Consider the following 6,125-nt stretch of genomic DNA (forward strand, 5'->3'; position numbering starts at 1 on the left):
GGGGGATGAAATATTCCTTTAAAGGAGGAGTGTCTCAAGGAGACAAAAAAGAATCAAAAACATGTCATGAGAAAGTAGGAAATGTTCACCTATCTCAGGAGCTGAGGGTTGAAGAATGTGTGACAAAGAAGGAAAGACAGAAGAAAAAAAACCACTGAACCTTTTGGGATATAGAAATAGGAGATTTTCTGTTGGGAGGGGGTTGGGGTTGGACCATATGTAGAAGAAGCAGCTTCTGGTGCCCCACGGAACAAGGATGTGGTTCCATAGGTGCCTTCAGATAAGGGATCATCCAATAACGGACACAGGAAGAAGAAAACCATTGTGGTGGTTGGTGATTCCTGCTGATGGGTGTGGAAGGAAGTATTTGCCAACTTGACCTATATAGATCTGCTGTCTTCCTAAGACATGAATCCAGGACATATTGGAGAGCCTCTCCAGAGCTATCAAACCTGACAACTGCTCCCTACTTCTGGTGATTCATGTGGGAACACCCCCAAAAGGAACTGGAAAGTAATGCCAAGATTGATGGACTCCTGAGCAAAGAACTGAAGACCTTGCAATATCAGTGATGTGTTCATCACTCCTAGCAACTCAGGGATTCAGGAGAGAACCATAGCTTTGGGAAGTGAACAGTTACCCAGGAAAATGATGCCTGAGAATATGATTTAGATTCCAGGGACATGGATGGAAATATTTAAATGATGGGCTCCTTCTTTAAAAAAAAAATGTTATTTTTATGGATTGATTCTCTGGAAGAAGGGGGAAGGATGTGGTGGAGGAGATTGATGATGTTTAAAACAAAACAAAAAATATCAGTAAAATGTATTCACAACAGAAAAAAAATATTATGTGCTCTTGGTCAGGGATGGAAAACATTTGTGGATATGATACCAAGGTTTTTAAACAGGAGAGAGAATGGGAAAGACAACTGCCTACAGATACCTGACGTGCCTGGTATCACTAAAAAGCAACAGGAAAAATATAGGAAGAATAGCAGAAAAGAGGACCAATAATTTGTAGGAAGCATTATCCAAGAAAGGAGAAAGAAATACCATCCATGGCCTCAGATGTCTATATACAAATGTGCAAAGTATATGTAATGAAAGAGGTAGAGATTTTAACACAAGGAAGGAAAGTCAACTTCTTAGTTATCACTGAGCAAGATGGAATTTATAACAAAAATCAGGTTATAGAATAGAGGTCCTTAAGATTTTTTGTGTCATGGTCCCCTTTGCCAGTCTGGTGAAATCTACAGATTCCTCAGAATAAAGTTTTAAATGATAAAGTAAAGTACATATTGTAAGGAAACCAATTATATTTTGAAATATGGTTATCAAAAAAATTTTTTTTAATTCATGGACTTCAAGTTAAGCCCCCTGCAAGGACATATTTTATTCAAAAGAAGGAGAATAAATGAAAGGGGTGAGGGAGTGATATATATTAAGAGAACACTCTTATATGAAGAAATGCAGGAATCCAAGGAAGGAAATGTGATGAAAATCATTTGAGTAAGGATAAATAACAAGAGAAAGAAAAAATATATTTCTGTAGGTGATATATTACAGAGCACCTGTACATAAGGAGAAACTATATGAGGAGTTTGGAAAACATAAATACAGCTTGAAAGTACGATATTGCAATGGTAGGGGACTTTACCTATCCAAATGCATTTAGGAACACTCTCTCTGCCAAAAGCAGAGCTACCAGTGTATTTATGATTTTCCTTTATGATAATCTCATCCTTCAGAAGTTAAGAAAACAAAGGTAAGTGCTATTCTCAACATGATTCTAACGAGCAAGGAGGAAGTGGGGGCTGAAGTAGGAAGGACAAGAACCTTAGGGACAAGTGAACTTCATCATTGAATTCATGATAAGAGAGGAAGAAAGTTGGGCATAGTCTGACATGTACTCTAGGTTGAGGGTCAGCAGAGAAGATAATTTTCAAGAGTATAGAGAGAGGCTGGGTAGAAGCCAATGGCCTGACATCTTGCGGCCTACCCAGGAAATATGAGAAGCTCTCAAAGATGAAATTTTTGAAGGCACAAGAAAATATTCTCATAATGAGGAAAAAGACTGCTGAAGGGAGGCAGACATGACTACAATGGAACTCATTGAGTAAGTAACTGAAAATAAATACAAATGACTGACTTGGCTCTATAGGAAATGTCAGGATGGAGAAGGAAAATGACAAACGTGAGAAAGGAGTTGGGAAAATTGGGACACTAACGCATTGTTGGTGGAGTTGTGAACTGATCCAAACATTCTGGAGAGCAATTTGGAACTATGCCCAAAAGGCATACTATGCATACTCTTTGACCTAGCTATTTTGACCCTACAACTAGCAGGGTGTATGAGGTTTTTAAGGAGGACTAGCACCTCTGGTGTGAGGGCTTGCTGAGCCCTTTTCAGGGCTGTTCATGCACCTCTGGTATCCACCTTTCACCCAGCTCTCACCTGTGGCTCCAAAAAGCTGTAGCATACACAGTGGCCAAACCCCAGTAAACCATCTTGGCAGATAGACTAAACTAGATTAACAATCATTAAAAGGCCTCAAACCCATTGGTGGGTTACAGGGTTGTCTACCCCAATCATGTGAAGAGTTTCACCAGCAGAATTGGCAGATGAGAACAATCTGTGCTAACAGCCACAGCTGAAGTAGGCACTGTGGAGTGCTTAGAGCTTGGTCAGACGTGGAAGATGCCAAGGTCATCCACTGCATCCCAGGCCATCACCAGTCATCTTAACTTTTGTCCTATCGCTTGACTTTGACGATTATGAGAGAGTGAAGCTGACAACTTTGTGCAACTCTGCCTCACCTAAATCCAATTCACCCACGAATCAAGATATCACCCTGAAAACAAAGGGCAAACAATAACATCCATCACCACTACTAGGTCTGTATCCCAAAGAGATCTTTTTAAAAAGGACCTATATATACAAAAATATTTGTAACAGCTCTTTCTGTGGTGGCAAAAAAATGGAAATTGTGGGGATACCCATCAATTGGGGATGGCTAAATAAGTTGTGGCATACGATTGTGATGGAATACTATTGTACTATGAAAAATGATGATCAGGATGCTCTCATAACATCTGGAAAGACTCACATGAACTGATGCAAAGTGATGTGAGCACAACCAGAGGAACATTGTATACAGTAACAGAAATATTTTACGATCAACTGTGAATGACTTTGCTATTCTCAGCAATACAATGATTTAAGACAATTCCGAAGGACTCATGATGAAAAAATGCTATCCACCTCCAGAGAAAGAACCGATAGAGTTTGAACACAGATCAAAGCATACTTTTTTTTAATTTTATTTTTCTTGGAGTTTTTTTTTTTGGTCTGTGTTTTCTTTCTCAACATGACTAACACAGAAATATGTTTTGTATGACTGCACATGTATAACCTACATCATATTGCTTGCCTTCTCAATGAGGGAAGAGGAGAGGGAAGAAGGGAGAGAATTTGGAACACAATTTAAAAAAAAAAAAGAATGTTAAAAAAAATTATATGTAATTGGAGAAAAATAAAATATTTTAAGTGCTTTAAAAAAAAAAAGAAAAGAAGCATGTCAGGAATTCTAACCGGAATGACCTAAGGCAGACCTCTAATAACAAAGATCCATTGTTTAATGGATCTGTTTTCTCATCAACTGTAGGTAATCACTCCAAGGCCACATATTGGGACCTTTCACCCCTTCTAATCCTGTGCAATTCCATGTTCTCCCATAAATCCTCCATGAGGGGTCCACAAAATAATCAGGGATCTTTCTTATAAATCTCCTAACATTTTATGGGTACCAATGCAACATTTTGTCTATCCACCTGTTTTTCCTCACTCTCAGCACAGGACTCAACTTCCTTTTCTTCAGGTCATGGGTCATTGCTCTGAGAATGGCTTTTTATGACATTTTCAGTATATAAGGGGCCATTGATAGCAGCCTCGTCACACCTATCTTTCCATTTTCTTTTTCATTTCCATTTGGCCTGTAACTTTAAGTCTTCAGAGACTATGATATTCCATGATTCATAGCCATGCAAAATACCATAAGAATACTGATGTTAAAAAAAATGTACTATATAATAAGACTAGAAAGTGAGGTTTGTACTGTAAGAAAGATTTTAGGGGGTTATGCTTCCGCAGAAGGATAAGAAATTCCAAGATCTTGTGCATAGCCCCTCAACCAATCAGAAAGTATAGCAAATAACTAGTTCCTTAAGAAAGAGCCCTAAAAGCTAAACTGGTTGCAACCCATCGGGTTCAAGGAAAGGGCTTCACCTGAGCAAAGGCTTTTCTCCACTGTGCTTGCTTAATAAGCTTATTGAATATGAACTGACACACCCCAAGGGCAGAGATAGCTGCCATTTTTTAACATGGGACCCATGAAATGGACAGAGTTAACAGAACATGGACGAACATGCTATGGACTGTCCAGGAAGGGTGTAACTCAGATGAATTAGACCAATAGGAGCCCTGATGGGTGGAGTATGGATCTTACTAACGTTTTAAAAGTTGATTCTACCACTGAACCAGTGCCCACGTGCTACTAAAGTGCGTTCTGCCCATTTCTCTTGCGAGAAGTATAATAAAGGCTTTCCTTCACTCACTCACTGTAGTAGATTTTTGTTTCAGATGTTTTCTAACAATATCAGGTTGTGAAAGATTTCAAATACCAAACAGAAGGATTTATGTTTGGTCCTAGAGCCAATAAGAAACCACTAGAGATTTTTGAGTAGGGGAGGGAATAATGAAGTCAGACTTACTCTTTAGGAAACTCACTTTGGCAGGAGGATGGACTGGAATGGGGAGAGGCTTGAAACAGGGAGAGGTCATTGCAATAGTCTGGGTGACAGATGATGAGGGCCTGACTTAGGGAATGGCCATGTGAACGAAGAGAAAGGGACAGATGTGAGAAATTTGGTAGAGGCAGAAAGGCTCCCTCTTGGATTCAGGGACTAGCGAAAAGGAGGAGTCAAGAATTATGCTGAAAGGATGGTACTGCCCTTGGCAGAAATAAAGAATTTTAGAAAAGATGGATTTGAGGGGAAAGATAATGTAATAAGATCTATGATGTCTGCTTTTGTTCACTCATTTTTAGTTGTGTCTAACTCTTTGCAATCCCATTTGGGATTTTCTTGGCAAAGAGGAGTGGTTTGCCATTTCCTTCTCCAGTTCATTTTACAGATGAGGAAACTGAGGCAAAGAGGGTTAAGTGACTTGCCAAGGGTCACACAGCTATTAAGTGTCTGAGGCCAGATGTGAATTCATGAAGATGAGTCTTCCTGGCTCCCGGCTCAGCACTGTGCCACCTAGCTGCCCCTATGGTGCCTGCTACAGCCACAAAATTATCTGAAGGGGGGTGGGGACTGCCCTGAGATGCCAACAGTCAAGCTGGGGGACTGAGAGCTTACACAAGGTCGAAAGGGGGGTGCAGTGGGATTGTGGTTGTGTAGAAGACAAGACCCATGATTAGTAATCATGAGAGACTGGGATGTGACCATCTTTCCGCCAGTCTGGCTCAGGCAGCGCCTCCACTTTGAAGATCGCTGTTCTAGAGATCTTCACCCTCCAGAAATCACTTTCATTTTGACTTTGTGTTGGCCTTTCTCCATGACAGTGGAGGAACATGTAAACACTTTTAGCAAGTGCCTAGCTACTTGTCTGCCTCAAGAAGCTGAATCATAGAACAAAGCTATCTCTACTACAGCATCTTTCAAAAACAATGAATTGTTTTAACATATGAATGGGAGACATCGTGTCGGAGAAGCCTGCACCGCAGATATTTGTTTACCAAGTAAAATCCTTTTGTAGCAAGAAACACTGAGCACTGTGAGACCTTGTGTTCTCTGCATCTTTCAGTCAATTGTGTGACTTTAGAGATGTGCTCTGCTGCAGAATATAATTTGCAAAAGCCCACCTATTCCTTTCTCATACATTTATCAAAGATACTCTCAGTATATGTAGTAGGGGCCTGATTCTCTGGTTGGCCCGAGCCATGAAGCTAAAAAGACAGGTTGAGTGAGAGATGTGACATGCCTTTTGACCACCAGAAACAGGAGCTGAAACTCTCAAAATCAGAAACAGAAGATGAGACAGAGCAGTCGAGGATCGAAGAG

This window comes from Phascolarctos cinereus, unplaced genomic scaffold (genome assembly GCF_003287225.1).
Source record: "Phascolarctos cinereus isolate Bilbo 61053 unplaced genomic scaffold, phaCin_HiC Scaffold_4;HRSCAF=312, whole genome shotgun sequence".
Lineage (NCBI taxonomy): Eukaryota > Metazoa > Chordata > Mammalia > Diprotodontia > Phascolarctidae > Phascolarctos > Phascolarctos cinereus.